This window comes from Dendrobates tinctorius, unplaced genomic scaffold (assembly GCF_039654945.1).
Source record: "Dendrobates tinctorius isolate UK_male_01 unplaced genomic scaffold, ASM3965494v1 ptg000035l, whole genome shotgun sequence".
Taxonomy (NCBI): domain Eukaryota; kingdom Metazoa; phylum Chordata; class Amphibia; order Anura; family Dendrobatidae; genus Dendrobates; species Dendrobates tinctorius.
In genome coordinates, this window is record NW_027361703.1 from 22,764,447 (window position 1) to 22,785,000 (window position 20,554).

General features: G+C 40.8%; 1 pseudogene; it reads left to right on the plus strand.

The window, feature by feature from the left end:
* The first annotated feature begins 5,213 nt into the window (after nucleotides 1-5,213).
* LOC141087844 (U1 spliceosomal RNA) lies at nucleotides 5,214-5,362 on the plus strand (annotated as a pseudogene).
* Nucleotides 5,363-20,554: the final 15,192 nt, after the last annotated feature.

The following is a 20,554-nucleotide window of genomic DNA, read 5'->3' on the forward strand; positions in this document are numbered from 1 at the left end:
TCAGCCCTTCTCTAACAATGACCACTCATCATGAGCCTCAATAGTCAATATGAGGTATTCATGGCGCCACTCAAATATAACATTCTGCATAGTGTGCATGGATAGGGCAGGCATTCCAGGGAACCTTACACCCTCACCCCTTTGATATTTATAGCTTGTGTTGGTAAAATTGTTAACTCTTCTGTTTTTGTCTTTATCAGATATATTTTATGTTTTTATAGCTTTTTAACATCTTGCACTTGCATTGCAATTGATCTTTTCACGTTACAGTTTTGTAGTATACTATATTGTAAAACAATTTGAGCTCTAGTATATCTGTAACAGTAATTCATTTTTTCTTACCAGGAATGATTTGTATATCTGTTAGGAATACGTTTTACAGTTTAGGTATCTGAATCTGATTCGGTATCTGTCAAATTACAAATGATTATTTTAACATTTTTAATACTTTTTCAGAGATCTTTTTATTACTTTATGGTTGCAAAGTAAATTTAGATTTTGCCTTTGAAATTTAACACAGAATAAACTGATGAAAGAATTGAAAATTGTTAGCATTACCAATAAAATTAAGGTGGTTTGACAATATAGGAAACTAAATTAAAGTGAACCTGTCATAGTGGCAGAGACTCTGATGTCAGTAGAGTTGAGCGAAACGGGTCAGTCAAATTCAAAAGTCGCCGACTTTAGCTAAAGTCGGATTTCGCCGATTAGAACCCGACCATAGCGTGAGGTCAGCCATGAGGTCGCCCACCAGAGCGCCAAAGTCACGTTTCAAATAATGCTTCCAGCGCCTTTTCTCAGCCAATGATGGAGGATGCACACTGTGGGCAATGCGATGACATGGGCAGCGGCCACCACCATCTTAGAGAAGGGCATTGAAGTGATTGGTTGGGTTTGTGTGGCATCACAGTGGCTATAAAAGGCCGTGACCGCCGACCGCCATCTTACTTCTGCTGATCTTAGAATAGGGAGAGGTGCTGCTGCTGATTCTGAATAGGGAGAGCGTTAGGCAGGGAAGAAGAAAAAAAATAGCTTCTGCTGATAGCGCTTTTCACTGTACAGTTAGTGTGCAGTGACAGGGGAGGATTTTTGTTGTGTGCAGCAGCGCTGGTGGTGATTAGGCTGCCTTTTAAGGCTACCTGATAGCTGCATTGCTGTGTGCACACTGCTGTTCAAACTGCTTTTTTCAAAGCACTCCAACTTTTATTATTTTGTTCTGGTCAGTTACCGAGCATTCATTTTTTCACACGCCGTATAGCAGTGTACACTCCTCACACACTACCGTGTTCCAGCTAGTATCATGGACAAATACAAGCTATCGGTGTGTGACTCTTTAAAAACAGTGAAGTGAAAACAGCTGCACTCTGGGAAATTTTGATTTTCAATGCAAAAAATTTTTTTTATTGAAGACACCACAGGGGAATAGTGTGTTGAGGTTACCTCAACGCACTATTCCCCTGTGGTGTCTTCAATAAAATTTTTTTTACCTCAACGCACTATTCCCATGTGGTGTCTTCAATAAAAAAATTTTTTTGCATTGAAAATCAAAATTTTCCAGAGTGCAGCTGTTTTCTCTTCACTGGATGACTGTCTGGACTAAGTACCAAGTTCAGCTTGCACCTACCTGATATCCACAGAGTGCACGCCTTGTCTGTATCACTACTCTTTAAAAACAAACCGAGGAGATTTTCCATTTCTTCAGACCTACACCATATAGAGCTGTCTGCTTTTCAAACATTTTCGTATATCTGCTGTTTGATGACGGTCAAAACTAGACAGAGACCGCGTGTGTCACTCCGTATAAAAATAGACGGAGATTTAAAATTTTCCGTACAGACACCGTATAGCGGTGTATGCTCCTCACACACTACCGTGTACCGGCTGGTATTACGGAAAAATACAAGCTATCTGTGTGTGACTCTGGACAAAAAAAAAAGGAGATTTTCCATTTTTCCAGATCTACTCCGTATAGAGCTGTCAGCTTTTCAAACAGTTTCGTATATCTGCTGTTTGATAACGGTCAAAACTAGACAGAGACCGCGTGTGTCACTCCGTATAAAAATAGACGGAGATTTAAAATTTTCCATACATACAACATATAGCAGTGTATGCTCCTCACACACTACCATGTACCGGCTGGTATCAGGGACAAATACAAGCTATCTATGTGTGACTCTGGAAAAACAAACCGAGGAGATTTTCCATTTTTCCAGACCTACACTGTATAGAGCAGTACGCTTTTCAAACAGTTTCGTTTATCTGCTGTTTGTTTACGGTCAAAACTAGAAAGAGACAGCGTGTGTCACTCCGTATAAAATTAGATGGAGATTTACAATTTTCCATACAGACACCGTATAGAGTTGTCCGATTCTCAAACAGTATTGTATATCTGCCATCTGCATTACGGTCACATCTATACAGAGTCAGCGTGTGTGTGTGACACTCCGTAAATACATATACGGACATTTCCATTTCTCAATACACCGTATTGAGCTGTCTAATTCTCAAACGGTATTGTATATCTGCTGCTTGCATTACAGTCACATCTATACAGAGTCAACGTGTGTGTGTGAGACACTCTGTAAATACATATACGGAGATTGTTAGTTACACAAAAAACGTATACAGCTGTACACTTCTGATACAGTACCGTATATCTGCTTGTTGGATTACGGTCAAATACATACTGGAAGAGTGTCTGTGACTAACAAAATATATATGTAGATATAATTTTTTTAATACACCTTACTCAGCTGGATGTTCCTCATACAGTACCATCTCTCTGCTGGTATTTTTGGTACATTTTCCCAAACATGAGGAAGTATGGTGGAAGAGGCCGCGGATGTGGGCAGGGGGGCGCGGCTGGTACTGATGGTGGTGGTGCATCGGCTGTTTCTGGCAAAAGCACAAAAGCAGCTAAGGCAGGAGGTGTTGAGCCTGCGTCATCGTCTGGCCCAAGAAGGCCTGTAAGGTTCCCTTTTCTTGGAGTAGGAAAACCGCTTTTAAAGCCGGAGCATCAGGAACAGGTTTTGGCGTGCATTGCCGAAACAGCCACCAGCTCTATTGCCTCCTCTTCTGAACGTTCGAAACCTGCAAGCACGGAGTTGTCAGTGCAGGGTTCTGGTCAGGAAAAACACCTTTCCTTGTGTCCTTCACCCCCACCAAAAGTTAAGGATGCAGCAGCCCACACTTCAGATTACTCTATGGAGCTCTTTTCACATACCATGCCTGGGTTATCCAGTCAAATCCTGAATTCCCCAGTCCATGATAAATCTGACATGGAGTGCACTGATGCACAGCCACTGCTACATGATTCTGCTGGTACATTGACCCAGAGCACTAATTTGCCCTCGCAGTTTAATGAGCCAGAATCTGACCCTGATGAAACTCAGGTGCCCCTTCCCGCATACTATACTACCTTACATGGTGACACAGAGGAAGGTAAAGAGGAAGGTGCAGATGACTTAGAAGAGGAGGTGATAGATGACCCAGTTCTTGACCCAGATTGGCATCTATTGGGGGAGGAGGGTGGCGCTGGCAATAGTTCAGATAAGGATAAGGATCCGCAGCAGGCATTGACATCGCAGCAGCGGTTATCTGGCAGGCCCGTAGCTGTCCAAAAATGTGGACCAAAAACTAAAAGAGTTGCAGGACAGCTTGGCCAGATGGTGAACTTAGCACAGCGTGCAAGGCCAGAAAATGTATACCATATTAGGAAGAGTGCAGTGTGGCACTTCTTTGTCCAAAATCCTACTGATGAGGCAAAGGTTACCTGTAAAAAGTGCAGAAGGACCTTTAGCTGAGGAAACAACTCAGAAATTTGGATACCAGTTGCATGCTTAGACATTTAATCAACATGCAATTGCAAGCATGGACAGACGGATGATGCCCTACCGTTTGGTTGAAAGCGAAGCTTTCCACGAGCTCATGGCCTACGCAGTCCCACGCTATGACCTACCCAGTCGGCACTTCTTTTCTCGAAAAGCCATTCCAGCCCTCCACCTGCATGTGAAAGACCGCCTTGTCCATGCACTCAAGCAATCAGTGAGTGGAAAGGTGCACCTTACAACAGATGCATGGTCCAGTAGGCATGGCCAGGGCCGTTACGTGTCCATCCCTGCACACTGGGTTATTGTGGTGGATGAAGGCTCCACAGGGGACTGCGGTGGTGGAATAGTGCTGCCTAGTCCACGGTATAGGAAACAGTTGGCAGTAGGCTTTCGACCCTCCTCCTCCTCCAAGAGCGAAAGCTCATCCACAGAGCGCATTCGTACGAGCACTCCATCCGCAGCTGGCAATGTTGCACACGAGGTGTCCCACTATCGAACAGCTAGTGGTAAGCGTCAGCAGGCTGTGTTAAAGATGATGTCTTTGGGTGACAACAGACACACCGGGGAGGTACTTGCCGACTACTTGCAGCGACAAACTGAGTCATGGCTGGGCAGTCTACATCTTGAGCCAGGCAAGGTAGCCAGTGATAATAGCCATAATTTTGTGGCAGCCATAGCCCTTGCAAAACTCACACACATACCTTGCCTGCCTCACACTTTGAACCCGGTAGTGCAGTGCTTCCTTAATAATTATCCGGAGTTAACATCCCTGCTCCATAAGGTGCAAAGACTGTGCTCGTACATCCGTCACTCGCCCTTCCACTCCAGTCGTATGCAGAAGCTGCAGCGATTGCTCCACCTCCCCAAGCACCGCCTAATAATAGATGTTACAACAAGGTGGAACTCCTCCCTGCACATGGTTGAGAGGCTGTGCGAACAGAGGCAGGCTATAATGCATTTGTGGGAGGATACACAGGCAGGCAGCTTGAGGGAAGACATGGAATTGTCGGGTGTTCAGTGGTCAAAGCTGAAAGACCTCTGTAAAGTCCTTCAGTGTTTTGAGGAATGCACATGGCTGGTAAGCGCAGACGACGCCATCATAAGCATGAGCATCCCACTTATGCATCTGCTCATGCAAAGTTTGACGCACATTAAGGATCTGGCGTCTGCAGCAGAGGAGAAGGAAGAAGGTGGAGGAAGAAGAGGATGAGGTGGGATGATTATTTTGGGCAGGAGGATGCTTCTCAGGGGGCAAGAGAAAATGTTGGCGTTCCAAGGTCAGGTACAGGGTTTGTTCGTGACTGTAGGGATGTGGATTTGCCAGAAAGTGCTCCTCCACCCAGCAGTGGCAGTGCATTATTGACACCTGGAACATTGGCCTACATACTTACCTGGCAGGGGAGATACCATGATCACTAAGGTGGTTCTCCCAGGGTGAGGCTCATCCATTGCACTCCGGGTGTGCTGACCCCTGCGATTTCCCCAAATGCGGGAAACTTGGGATGATTTAGCGAATCCTGCTTTGAGCAGGGGGTTGGACCAGATGGCCCAGGAGGTCCCTTCCAACTCTACGATTCTATGATTCTATGTGCGATTATGCCTTGCGGATCCTAAAAAGGGACCCCCGCATTGCCAAAATGATGAAGGATGATGACTACTGGCTGGCCAGCATCCTCGATCCACGCTACAAAGGCAAATTACACAACATCATGACACAGGAGAACCTAGAGATAATATTGGCTAACAAACAAGCAACTCTGGTAAACTGTTTGTCTGAGACTTTCCCAGCACACAGCAGCGGTGCTGGTTCTCCCACGAGCCGTAGTGGGCACAATGAAAGAGGTATTCGTGGTGTACATAGCCGAAGAGGAGTTGGAGACACGGGTTTCATGACCATGTTGTGGACTCATTTCTCAAGTACCGCTCACACGACTGCTAATACTGCATCGATTAAAAGTGACAGGAGGCAGCAGTTGTCAACTATGGTTACAAACTACTTTTCCTCCCATGTCGATGTTCTCCCTCACAGGTCATTCCCCAACTGGAAGCCTGGCCTGAATTGGCACAATAAGCCTTACAGGAGCTCACTTGCCCTGCTGCTAGTGTATTATCTGAAAGAGTCGTCAGTGGTGCTGGATCAATCCTGACAGAAAAAAGGACCCGTCTGTCGACCCAAAATGTTGATGATCTAACCTTCATTAAAATGAACCATGCATGGGTTTCAAAGGATTTTGTCCCACCTTCCCCTGATGACACATAGGTTGCCAGAAAACTGCCTCGCTTTTGTCCTCCTCTTCCTCAGACTTGCCCAATTCCGCCATTTGCAGCTGTTGAATGTCCAGCCTACACATCAACATATGCCATTTTGTAAACCTTCCTAACTGGGCTGCCCACCCCCCCAAGGGCTGGGGTCAACACCTGGCGCACCCGGGCAAGTGCCGTTGCTCTGAACAGCTGGATGGGCCCACAGGTGGCCGACGGCACTGGCACAGTGCCCCTCATAGTACACTACAGTGTCTCTGACGGTGGGGGGGCCCACTCGCCGTCAGACACACCAGCGTACTATGAGGGGCCCTGTGCCAGTACCGTCGCCCACGAGTGTGCCCCCCCTGCTTGGTCATGGCCACAGCACTTGCAAGTTGCAATACTTACCTCTCCCTGCTCCACCACCTTTTAGTCTGGCCAGATAAATCCTTCACAGGGACGGCCACTGGAAATTTGGTGTATTGATCGATGATGGTTAAAATGTAGCTATGGCCTGTCCTGCTGGCCTCTACCTTCAGATGATCAATGGCTACCATTTGTAATGGACATGGACGTCAGCTTACAATCGGATGTAGTGGTGCTTTATGATCACTTTTCACAGTTGTGATAGTCACAGACGTGTGACATTCCTGCCAGCATTTTTCAATGTCTCCTCTCATGCCAATCCAAAAGAATCACCTACGGCCTGTGGCTTCTGTCTTTTGCACTCCAAAATGACCAGGCACATCATGATAGGCAGTGAGGACCATGTCTACATCTCTCCCTGTGATCACAATTTGATGGAGATGAGTAACGGTGATGTGATCCACTCTAATGCGATAAAGCAATGCTTTCTTCACAAAGAACCATTTTCGCTGTCTCCACAGACACAGTAATTGAGGGTCTGCATCGCCTCTGCAACATCTACCGGGAGGTTTTCCCGCAATGAGTAATTCCCAAATTTCTGCTAACACTCGACTTTCCGTCTGTACTTGTATCCATATAGTTTCCAGTAGCGGAGAGTCTGGACTGGCTTACTGAGATTGAAATATATACGAAGATTTAAAAGTACCACAACACTGTATACTGATGTACGCTTCGAATACCTTTCCCTTTTTCTACTTTTTAAATTCTGGTGTAATACATACTGAGCCTGTGAGTGTCTGTGTCTGACTCCGGTAGTAAAGACGGAAATTTCCAATTACCCTTAGACTGGATACACCTGTTATGTGCTGATACAGTACCTTTGTTCAAAATTTTTTATTTCGGTATCATCCATAGTGAGTTAGCTTGTTTGGTTTACGCCTTCTATATATACGGTGAATCGGAGATACCAATTTTTACCCTATACTCGCTACAGCTTGTATCTTGTTATACATTACCTTTGTTCGACACTTAGTATTACTGTCAAATCCATACTGAGTAAGCATCTGAGAGTGACTACGGGACTATGTATGCGGAGATTTCAATTGTACCCTATAATATATATACTTGCTATCTTGTTATCCAGTACCTTTTTTACAACATTTTTTATTATGGTCAAACCCAGACTTAGTGAGCGTCTGAGGGTGACTCCAGAAATATATACCAAGATTTCAAATTTGGCCAACACTGTATACAGCTGTATGCTTCTGATACAGTAACCTTTTTTGCTATTTAGATTCTGGTGTAATCCATAATGAGCCTGTAAACGTCTGTCTGTTACGCCGGAAATATATTTGGAGATTTAAGATTACCCCAACACTGTATACAACTATATGCTTGTGTTACATTACCCATTTACAGCTTTTCATATTCTTGTGTAATCCATACTGGGCATGAGAGCGTTTGTGTCTGCCTCCTGAAATATATACGGAGATTCAGAATGTTTACACTATACTATATATACCTTGCATCTGGTGATACTGTACCCTTTTACAACTTTTTATTTTATTATGTAATCCATACTGAGCCTGTGAGTATCTGGGTATGACTCATGAAATATATACGGAGATTTACTGTTATCCCTAGACTGTATAGAGCTGTACGCTTCTGATACAGTACCATATATCTGCTGGTATTTTGGGTCCATTTTCCAAAACATGAGGAAGTATGGTGGAAGAGGACACGGCCGTTGGTGTGGTGGGCCACCTGGTACTGATGGTGGTGGTGGTGCATCTGCTGGTAGTGCCAAAAACACAATAGCAGGTAAGGCAGGAGGTGTTGAGCCTGTGTCATGGTGTAGCTCTGGAAGGCCTGTAAGGCTCTCTTTTCTGGGAGTAGGTAGACTGCTTTTAAAGCCGGAGCATCAGGAACTGTTTTTGGCTTACATTGCTGAAACAGCCTCCAGCTCTATCGCCTCCTCTTCTGAAGTTTCAAAAATGCAAGCACTGAGTCGTCAGTGCAGGCTTCTGGTCAGGAGCAACCCCTTTCCTTGTGTCTTTCACCCACACCAAAAGTGAAGGATGCGGCAGCACACACTTCAAATTACTCCCTGGAGCTATTTTCACATACCATGCCTGGGTTCATTAAAAATGGGGCCCATCATATACTGGAGCATTCCAAATGGGGGACATCAGACACTGGAGCAGCATTTACGGGGCCGATTATACACTGTAGCATTAGAAATGGAGCCCATTATATATGGAGCATTATTTGGGCCCATCATACACTGGAGCATGATCCATCAGGCCCATCATATACTGGAGCATTCTAAATGGGGCAGATCAGACACTGGAACAGCATCTATGGGGCACATTATTCACTGGAGCATTAGAAATGGGTCCCAATATATATGGAGCATTATTAGGGCCCATAAGACACAGGAGCATCATCCATGAGGCCCATCATATACTGGAGCATTCCAAATGGGGGACATCAGACACTGGAACAGCATTTACGGGGCCTATTATACACTGGACCATTAGAAATGGAGCCCATTATATATGGAGCATTATTTGGGCCCATAAGACACTGGAGCATCATCCATGGGGACCATCATATACTGTAGTATTATGGTGAGCTCATCATATACTGTATGGAACACTATATGTGACCAATTATTCTGTATGGAGAAATATATGGGGCTCATTATTCTGTATGGCAGACAATGTGGTGGCCATACTGTATGGAGTAATATACTGTCCTTTTTTGAGCTATTGTACAATTTACAATAGATCAGTCATGTCATGTAAGCAGTGAAGTATTTGTCATTGTACATCATGAGTTGTGTTAAAGGAGCGCAATGACACTCTTTGGCCCAGGGCACACAAAAACCTGGAGCTAGCCCTACCCCCCCACAACTTTAGCCAAATAACCCCCAGTTTTCAATGCGTAACTATTATTATGAAGTAAATTAAGGTTGACAAGCTTCAGTAATAAGAATTGATGTTTTTGGCATTGAAATGGCCACTGTAGGTGTGTTTACTGGCCTCCACTACCTGCCGACTTTGCTTCCCCATTGAATTTCGTTGGTTTTTGTGTTTCAGTCAGATTTCGTTCGACCCGACTTTTGCCAAATGAAACCCGACTCAACCCTAATAACGGCAAAGTTGCTCATCTCTAGATGTCAGTGATGTGTTACTTATTAGGCTGTGTGCTATTTTTCAATACAATAAGTGTTTTTCCAGCAGGAGATTATCACTGTCCGGACTGGTGCCTACTTTCCCAGTGGTTTAACCATGCCCTAGCACTGATTAGTAGCTCACTGTCAATAGGCAATGTACACACAAATCTGTGTTGTGGATGGGTTCAGCGTTTTGAGCTTTACTACATATATAAACTCTGATTGTGTCACAACTGCTACACCTTGTAAACTAAGTGATACATCACTGGAATCAGGGTCTCTTTTCTACATTATGCTGCTCTCAGATGAGGTAGCTAAAACCTGGCGACATTTCCCTTTAACCCCTTTACTGCCAAGGGTGGTTTGCACATTCATGAAGAGGCCAATTTTTACAATTCTGACCACTGTCCCTTTATGAGGCAATAACTCTGAAATTCTTCCATGGATCCCGGTGATTATGACAATGTTTTCTCGTGACATATTGTACTTCATGTTAATGGTAAAATTTAATTGATATAACTTGCATTTATTTGTGAAAAAAAGGAAATTTGGTGAAAATTTTTAAAATTTAGCAATTTTCCAACTTTGAATTTTTATGCCCTTAAGTCACAGAGATATGGCACAGAAATAAACTTAATAAGTAAAATTTCACATATGTTTACTTTACATCAGCACAATTTTGGAACCAATTTTTTTTTGTTAGGAAGTTATAAGGGTTAAAAGTTGACCAGCGAATTTTTAGGGACCACATCACATTTGAAGTCACTTTGAGGGGTCTATATGATAGAAAATACCCAAAAGTAACACCATTCTAAAAACTGCACCCATCAAGGTGCTCAAAACCGTATTCAAGAAGTTTATTAACTCTTCAGGTGCCTCACAGGAAATTTTTGAATGTTTAAAAAAATGAACATTTAACTTTTTTTCACAAAAAAAGTAATTCAGGTCCAATTTTTTTTTATTTTACCAAGGGTAACAGGAGAATTTGGACTGCAAAAGTTATTGTGCAATTTGTCCTGACTACGCTGATACCTGATATGTGGGGGGAACCACTGTTTCGGTGCATGGCAGAGCTCAGAAGGGAACGAGCGCCGTTTGACTTTTTCAATGCAAAATTGGCTGGAATTCAGATCGGACGCCATGTCACGTTTGGAGAGCTCCTGATGTGCCTAAACAGTGAAAACCCCAAACAAATGACCCCATTTTGGAAACTAGACCCCCCAAGGAGCTTATCTAGATATGTGGTGAGAACTTTGAACCCACAAGGGCTTCACAGAAGTTTATAACGTACAGCCGTAAAATTAAAAAATCGTATTTTTTCCACAAAAATGATCTTTTCACCCCCAACTTTTATTTTCCCAGGGGTAAAAGGACCCTAAAAGTTATTGTGCAATTTGTCCTGAGTATGCTGATACCCCATATGTGGGTGTAAATGACTATTTGTGCGCATGGCAGAGCTCGGAAGGGAAGCAACGCCATTTGACTTTTTTGGCTGGAATTGAGATCAGACACCATGTCACGTTTGGAAAGCCGCTGATGTGCCAAAACAGTTGAATCCCCCACAAATGACACCATTTTGGAAACTAGACCCCCCAAGGAACTTATCTAGATGTGTGGTGAGAACTTTGAACCCCCAAGGGCTTCATAGAAGTTTAAACGTACAGCCGTACAATTAAAAAATCATATTTTTTCCACAAAAATGATTTTTTCACTCTCAATTTTTATTTTTCCAAAGGTAACAGGACCTCAAATGTTATTGTGCAGTTTGTCCTGAGTACACTGACATCCCATATGTGGAGGTAGAACACTATTTGGGCGCATGGCAGAGCTCGGAAGTGAAGCAGCACCATTTGACTTTTATGGCTGGAATTGAGATCGGATGTCATGTCGCGTTTGGAAAGTCCATGATGTGCCAAAACAGTGGAAACCCCCCACAAATGACACCATTTTGGAAACTAGACTCCCCAAGGAACTTATCTAGATGTGTGGTGAGCACTTTGAACCCCCCAGTGCTTCACAGAAGTTTATAACGCCCTGGTGGGAAAATAAAAAAATCATATTTTTTCCACAAACATGATCATTTAGTCCCCAATTTTTTTATTTTCCCAAGGGTAACAGGAGAAATTGGACCCTAAAAGTTGTTGTCCAATTTATCCTGAGTACGCTGATACCCCATATGTGGGAGAAAACTACTGTATGGGCACACGTCGGGGCTCGGAAGGGAAGTAGTGACGTTTTGGAATGCAGACTTTGATGGAATGGTCTGCGGGTGTCATGTTGCCTTTGGAGAGCCCCTGATGTGCCTAAACAGTGGAAACCCCCCACAAGTGACCCCATTTTGGAAACTAGACCCCCCCACAGAACTTATCTAGATATGTGGTGAGCACTTTAAACCCCCAAGTGATTCACAGAAGTTTATAACGCCCGGGCGTGAAAATAAAAAAATCATATTTTTTTTCACAAAAATGTTATTTTTGCCCCCAATTTTATTTATTTTCCTAAGGGTAACAGAAGAAATTGGACCCCAAAAGTTTTTTTGCAATTTGGCCTGAGTAGGCTGATACCCCATATGTGGGGGTAAAACACTGTTTGGGCGCATGGCAGAGCTTGGAAGGGAAGGAGCACCATTTGACTTTTTCAACGCAGAATTGGCTGTTATTGAGATCAGATGCCATGTTGCGTTTGGAGAGCACCTGAAGTGCCCAAACAGTGGAAACCCCCCAATTCTAACTCCAACCTTAACCCCAACACACCCCTAACCCTAATCTCAGCCCTAACCCTAGCCCTAACCCTAATGGGAAAATGTAAATAAATGCATTTAGTTTATTATTTTTCCCTAACTAAGGAGGTGATAAAGGGGGGTTTGATTTACTATTTATGGCGGGTTTTTATGTTTGACAGCTGTCGCACACTAAAAGATGCTTTTTATTGTAAAAATAGTTTTTGCACCACCACATTTTGAGAGCTATAATTTTTCCATATTTTGACCCACCAAATCATGTGAGGTCTTATTTTTTGAGTTGACATTTTTTTTGGTATCTTTTTCGGTCACATGACATTTTTTGATCGCTTTTTATTCCAATTTTTGGGACGCAGAATGAACAAAACCCAGCATTTCAAGAATTGCTTTTGGGGGGGTGCGTTTACACCTTTTCGCGTGCGTTAAAATTGATAAAGCGGCTTTATTTTTCGGGTCAGTCCGATTACAGCAATACCTCATTTATGTCTTTTTTTAAGTTTTGGCGCTTTTATGCAATGAAAACAATTTTATATAAAAAATAATTATTTTTGCATTACTTTATTCTGCGAGCTATAACTTTTTTACTTTTTCGCTGATGATGCTGTGTGGCAGCTCATTTTTTGTGGGACAAGATGACGTTGTCAGCGGTACCATGTTGATTTATATCCGTCTATTTGATCGCGCGTTATTGCACTTTTTGTTCGGCGATATGATAATAAAGCATTATTTTTTGCTTTGTTTTTTATTTTGTAAGGGGTTCGCTAAAGGGGTTAACTAATGGGACAGTTTTATAGGGCGGGTCGTTACGGATGCAGCAATACTAAATATGTGTACTTTTATTGTTTTTTTTATTTCCAAAAAATGAATTTATTAGGGAATATTTTTTTTTTTTTTTAAATTATTTAGCGATTTTTTATAAATGATTTTACACTTTTTTTTTAAATTTATTACATTGTCCCAGGGGGGACATAACTGTCATGTGTCATATCGCTGATCTGACACATCACAGATTGCTGTGACAGATCAGCAATCTCACGCAGGCACTGCAGCAGGCTTCCTCATGCCTGCGCAGTCTTCTCACAGGCCAGCACAGTCCCACACAGCCCGGCACAGTCTTCTCACAGGCCAACAGAGTCCCGCACAGCCCGGCACAGTCTTCTCACAAGCCAGCACAGTCCCACACAGCCCGGCACAGTCTTTTCACAGGCCAGCACAGTCCCGCACAGCCCGGCATGGAATTTGCACAGTCCCCGCCCAGCCCAGTACACACATACAACCCATTACTTGCATTTCCAATTGACTTACATTGGACTCGTTACTCATTATGAGTACCCGAGTATTAGGAGGTACTCGTAACGAGTACAGCAAGTCCGAATACTTGACTACTCGCTCATCCCTAATCAAATGAACTCCAATTTTTAAATATTTGTTATTATTATGCTTTGCTTATATAGCGCTATCATATTCCACAGCGCTTTACATACATTATCATCACTGTTCCCAATGAGACTCACAATCTAAATTCCCTTTCAGTATGTCTTTGGAATGTGGGGGGAAATAAGAGTACATGGAGGAAACCCATGCAAAGATGGGGAGATCCTCTTTGTATAAAATATTCTTGGTGGGATTTGAATCCAGGACCCCAGCGCTGCAATGCTAACCACTGAGCCACCGTGCTGCATTACTAAAAGAAAGAATGTTGACCCAAGCTGATAATGTAATATAAGCTAAGCACATAGCCTTGTAGAGGATCTAGCCCCCAAATTGCTGTCTCCATGCTGCAAAAACAGAAGTTTAGTCAAATATTCAAATTAGGCGGATTGGTGACCCTTTTTCTGCATGTCCCACCTCCTTCACTAGTGACGGGCTGCTCTGGCCTGAAGCATGTAGTATCTAAGAATAAGGCTTGGGTAAGTCAGTGGCGTCAATTACAAGAGGCAGAGGCATGCAAAACTAGTGTCGGGAAGGCTGCACTGAACCTATTGTCAACACCAAGGTTGCATAGAGCACACAAAATTAGTGTTTTTTTATTGGACTTGTATCCTCTACAGGGCTATCTGTTTAGTTTATACTTTCAGGTTGGGCTGACCATCCTGTAAAATGTGAGGTCAAGCAACATTTCTTAGTGGTACCTTTAGCTTAGTGCTCCCATCTTCTGTGTAAGCCACTCACAATTGCTTCTTTCCAAGTGCAATCACGCCCAAAAGAGATCGCCAATGTCTGAAGTCTATGGGGTTGAGTGTACAAATGTGTTCACTGTGTACCGGCGCTCACATTTACAATTACTCAGCAGTGTATGTAAGGTCGTAGAATAGTCTAGCAAGTTGTCAGCTTGTGGAGGATTCACTGAATCATGTATTCAAAGAAGTCTGGGCAGTGTCTGTGTCTCCTATAAATATTTCTGAGCAGCCTGCAGATAATCACATATCATAAGTATGGGAAATAGCAAACTGTGCAAAATAAATATGTGTGCAAAAAAAAATACATATTGATTATGTTTGAGTTGACCATTTGATTCATTTTCCATAATTTCTACCTGCAGGACATGCATATAAAGGTAAAGATAATGAAATGCACGATGATAAAATGCAATTAAAAAAATGCATAATTAGTAGAGATGACACAGAAGACACTTAGCTGAAGAGGCGAGCAGGCACAGCTTTGGGAGCCTGCACTTGATTTCCTATGAAAATTAATCGGCTATCAAACAATCTACAGCCACTGAGGATGATTATAAAAAGGAAAGAAAATGCCCTTTGTGTAGGTGAAATGTGTCGTGGACTGTCATCGTAATATACCTCAGTGAAATGAAGGTTAATTCTGATGTACAACCTGCATGACAGTCATTATCAGTGAATCATGAAAATAAATTAAGCTACTGAAATAGATACGTTCGCCTCTCATACACAGTAGGTATCCTGTGAGGAATGGACAGATGAACTTTACAGATTATTATTGGAAAATAGTGTGGAATTCAATTAATGCACCTAAAGACACCTTTATAGAGGGCAGCCATAATTTAAATGACAGCAGGAAGTAATTTTGCTGGATATAAGTCAAATTTTCAGAAATCCCATGTATTACATTATTAATTTCGAAAAAAAAAAAAAAATCTTAACAAAACTTCAGTCATTTTCGAAAGAAGACCCTTTGTTCAAAGTTTCCTTAAATTGAAATCATTTTACTTAACTACAATGGCCTTTTCTTTTTTTTTTTAAATTAAGTCTGATTCTCCTGTAGAATTTCTTTAAATGCGCAGTATTTCTCTTAAATATTCCCTGTTCATTCTTTCACCGGTGCCTCTGGAGAAAGGGAGCCGATTCTCCACTTTTGCTCGGGAAAAGCAAATAAATGATAATTTTTATGTGGAAATAGTAGGATGAAAATAAATTGAGGCACTAAAGAATAGGGTAAATGGCAACCTTCAACAAGAAAGGTTAGATTTAATCCAAGCAGGCATCTGACAAGCCGCCGTACACGTTGAATCCATATCAGTGTGACCCTACCACAGACCTCCTTTATCCATTAATCTACACTTCTTTTAGCAGAAAGTTGAATTAGCGCGCTGACAGGGCATCGCCTGCTGATTAGCGTACATCATTCCACACAGTGAAAATACAGGATCACACTTTTTTAATTTAATATTCTGTCATACAAAAGGCGACTAATGCTACGCTAACGACATCTTATTAAAGGCACCAGGTCTAAACCGCTACCTGTTTTAATATCTCGAGAATTAAAAAATCAAAAAAGCAAAGGTTAATATTTTTAACCAAATGAAGTAAAGTTGTAGGAAATGTAAAATATATATATATATATATATATATATATATATATATATATATATTTAATTTATACATAAAATAATAAAAAAAATTAAGATTCAAGAAATCGAACACACATGCACAGTCGGTAAATTCACATGATATATTTTATTGGTAAATTTCGACAGTGACTCGTTCCTACGTATTCATTTATTTTTTTAGAGGTCCTAAATGTATTTGCAGATCTAATTTGAACATATTAAATCTTTTTGGAGTATAATTTGGTGATTGCATAGCACTGACAGTAAGGTTAATATCCATTTTGTATATTTGTATTTACGTATTTTAGTTATAGTTATTAGTGGAAGGAACAGCAAAAGAACGTAAGGGGAAATTCATAGATTTCTAAAGTGATATGAACCTGCACACATACATCTGCAAAATTAAAGCACTAGGGCCATCTTCTGACTACAGGAAATATTTCCAGTCTCATTATTGTGATTACATTATTACGTTAAATGGAATGAAGAATGCCACAGTGATGTCTCCTGTGCTGTTCAATATACTTGATCAAATAACATGGCTGTGTGCTGCATTTTAGGAACAGAATGTTTAATTAAATGTTCAGCAAGTGCAATATGCTTCCCCATTTATTTGCATTGGTCTATTGCTTATCAAGATAAAGGAGGAACTGTCTATAAGCTACGCTTAACATCCTCACAACTGGATTACTTAACCGTCGTGCTTCAGCAGAAAGAATCCTATTTATGAAATATTACACGTTACACATTCTTCATACACTGCATTAAAGATGGAATAAAAAACAAACATCACCACAGGTGATCCCCCCGACGATTAGGATATTGTTAAATGTGATCGATTTTCATGTATCGTTTTATTTGTTCTAAAAATACTTAGACAAAAATCAATTAAAATTAAAAAAATATTAGAAACAGTAGAATAAAATGTCATGGTCATCAACAATAATACTTAATTGTATGCATAAATGTAAAATATTTGCGAAAATAGATGAGTCCGAACTGTAATGCAATACTTCTTTGAGTTTTGTGAAAACTTTTAGAACCTATACTGTCTATGGAATAGAGCGGATATTCTGATATTCCTAGATTTGACGTAAGCAAACTAAATAGTACAAATATAAGTAAAATAGGCATGTTATATGATTTTAGCGTTTAATAACAATTGAATAGGAGATATATATGTATACATATATTAGCATATATGTATATACTCATGTGTATTTATATGTGTTTGTATATACAGATCTGGCAAAAATTATGAGACCACTTCCAAATGTTCAGTTTGTCTGATTTTTCTCTTTATAGGTATATAGGTTTATAGGTATACATTTGAGTAAAATGTAAATTGCTCTTTTAGTCTATAAACTACTGACAACATGTTTCCGAATTTCCAAGCAATAAATTTTGTACTTAGCTTCTGAAAAGGAGAAATGGTCAAAATTTAAAAAAAACAAAAAAACCCAGTGCTTTCAGACCTCAAATAATGCTAAGAAAACAAGTTCATAATCACTTAGAAACAACAATGCTAATGTCTTAACTCAGGAAGAGTTCAGAAATCAATATTTTGTGGAATAACCATGATTTTTAATCACAGCTTTCATACGTCTTGCCATACTTTCCACCAGTCTTTCACACTGCTTCTGGCACAAAAATGTTAGCAGTTCATCGTTGTTTGATGGCTTGTGACTATCCATCATCCTCTTGATTATATTCCAGAGGTTTTCAATGGGGTTCAGGTCTGGAGAAAGGGCTGCCCATAACAGGGTTTTGATGTGGTGGTCTCTTAATTTGTGCCAGGGCTGTATATATATATATATATATATATATATATATATATATACATATATACACATAAATATGTATATATATTCCATCAAAAAAGAAAGCAGCACACCATGTTAGTTTTCAATAAAGTGCTTTTTTAATAGACCATATGGCTATGTGCCCATGCAGCAACGTTTCGGATCAATGGGTGTGAACTTTTTTCAAGCAAGCAAAAAGGTTTCTTTCTCTTTTGATGGACTATCTGGAGGTTGGGTATGTTCCTGGAGGGCCTGCACCCGAATCCTTTTTCTATTGTGCTGTTTTTTCAATTTTTTCTCTCTCTCTCTCTCTCTCCCTCTATATATATATATATATATATATATACACAATATATATATATAGAGAGAGAGAGAGCTATATATTTCTAGGTATATGCATACAGTTGTGGCCAAAAGTATTGACACCCCTGCAACTTTGTCAGATAATACTCAGTTTCTTCCTGAAAATGATTGCAAACACAAATTCTTTGGTATTATTATCTTCATTTAATTTGTCTTAAATGAAAAAACACAAAAAGAATTGTCCTAAAGCCAAATTGGATATAATTCCACACCAAACATAAAAAAGAGGGTGGACAAAAGTATTGGCACTGTTCGAAAAATCATGTGATGCTTCTCTAATTTGTGTAATTAACAGCACCTGTAACTTACCTGTGGCACCTAACAGGTGTTGGCAATAACTAAATCACACTTGCAGCCAGTTGTCATGGATTAAAGTTGACTCAACCTCTGTCCTGTGTCCTTGTGTGTACCACATTGAGCATGGAGAAAAGAAAGAAGACCAAAGAACTGTCTGAGGACTTGAGAAACCAAATTGTGAGGAAGCATGAGAAATCTCAAGGCTACAAGTCCATCTCCAAAGTCCAGAATGTTCCTGTGTCTACCGTGCGCAGAGTCATCAAGAAGTTTAAAGCCCATGGCACTGTGGCTAACCTCTCAAGATGTGGACGGAAAAGAAAAATTGACAAGAGATTTCAACGCAAGATTGTGCGGCTGTTCGATAAAAAACCTCGACTAACATCCAAACAAGTTCAAGCTCCCCTGCAGTCCGTGGGTACAACATTGTCAACCCGTACTATCCGACGGCGTCTGAATGAAAAGGGACTGTATGGTAGGAGACCCACTTCTTACCCTGAGACATAAAAAAGCCAGGCTGGAGTTTGCCAAAACTTACCTGAAAAAGCCTAAAACGTTTTGGAAGAATGTTCTCTGGTCAGATGAGACAAAAGTAGAGCTTTTTGGGCAAAGGCATCAACATAGAGTTTACAGGAGAAAAAAGAGGCATTCAAAGAAAAGAGCACGGTCCCTACAGTCAAACATGGTGGAGGTTCGCTGATGTTTTGGGGTTGCTTTGCTGCCTCTGGCACTGGACTGCTTGACCGTGTGAATGGCATTATGAAGTCTGATGACTACCAACAAATTTTGCAGCATAATGTAGGGCCCAGTGTGAGAAAGCTGGGTCCCCCTCAGAGGTCATGGGTCTTCCAGCAGGACAATGACCTAAAACACACTTCAAAAATCACTAGAAAATGGTTTGAGAGAAAGCACTGGAGACTTCTAAGGTGGCCAGAAATGAGTCCAGACCTGAATCCGATAGAACACCTGTGGAGAGATCTAAAAATGGTAGTTTGGAGAAGGCACCCTTCAAATATCAGGGACCTGGAGCAGTTTGCCAAACAAGAATGGTCTAAAATTCCAGCAGAGCATTGTAAGAAACTCATTGATGGTTACCGGAAGCGGTTGGTCGCAGTTAGGCTGAGGGTGCCAATACTTTTGTCTGGCCCATTTTTGGAGTTTTGTGTGAAATGATCAATGTTTTGCTTTTTGCTTCATTCTCTTTTGTGTTTTTTCATTTAAGACAAATTAAATGAAGATAATAATACCAAAGAATTTGTGATTGCAATCATTTTCAGGAAGAAACTGAGTATTATCTGACAGAATTGCAGGGGTGTCAATACTTTTGGCCACAACTGTATGTATATACTTGTATATTTGTCTGTGGATTGATCGATAGGCATGTGTATGCATATAATAATAATAATAATAACCTACATGTATATGTGTATATATACACATGTACACACCATATATATATATACACATGTGTGTCTATATACGTATATATGCCTATATATGTATATATATATATATATTATCTACATACACTTAAATTTACATACATTTATCACAATTCCGGATGTTTGAATCATTCATAGTGTTTGGAGTGCAAAACTGAGACTAAAAGGATATTTTCTAGCCGTAACAAGTAAAGGATTTTGAAGCATTTTATGAAGTTTCATTAGTGTTACTGAGTAGGTGCACTATAATACAGGAAAGAATATGATACTGTATCATTAATAAAAAGTAGAACTATTATGTTTGAGGAAATAAAATGACTGAAACTTACTTAACAAACTGAGTGGAAAAAATAACATCCACTAAAATTTTATAGAATGTAAATTTATAACCATCTGGTCATAAATGCTGATGTTGATGAGTAGCAAGTGAAGTTTGTATGCACAGCCAAGTTTAGGAATCTTTGGGAGTGGTGAACTTGGCATGACTTTT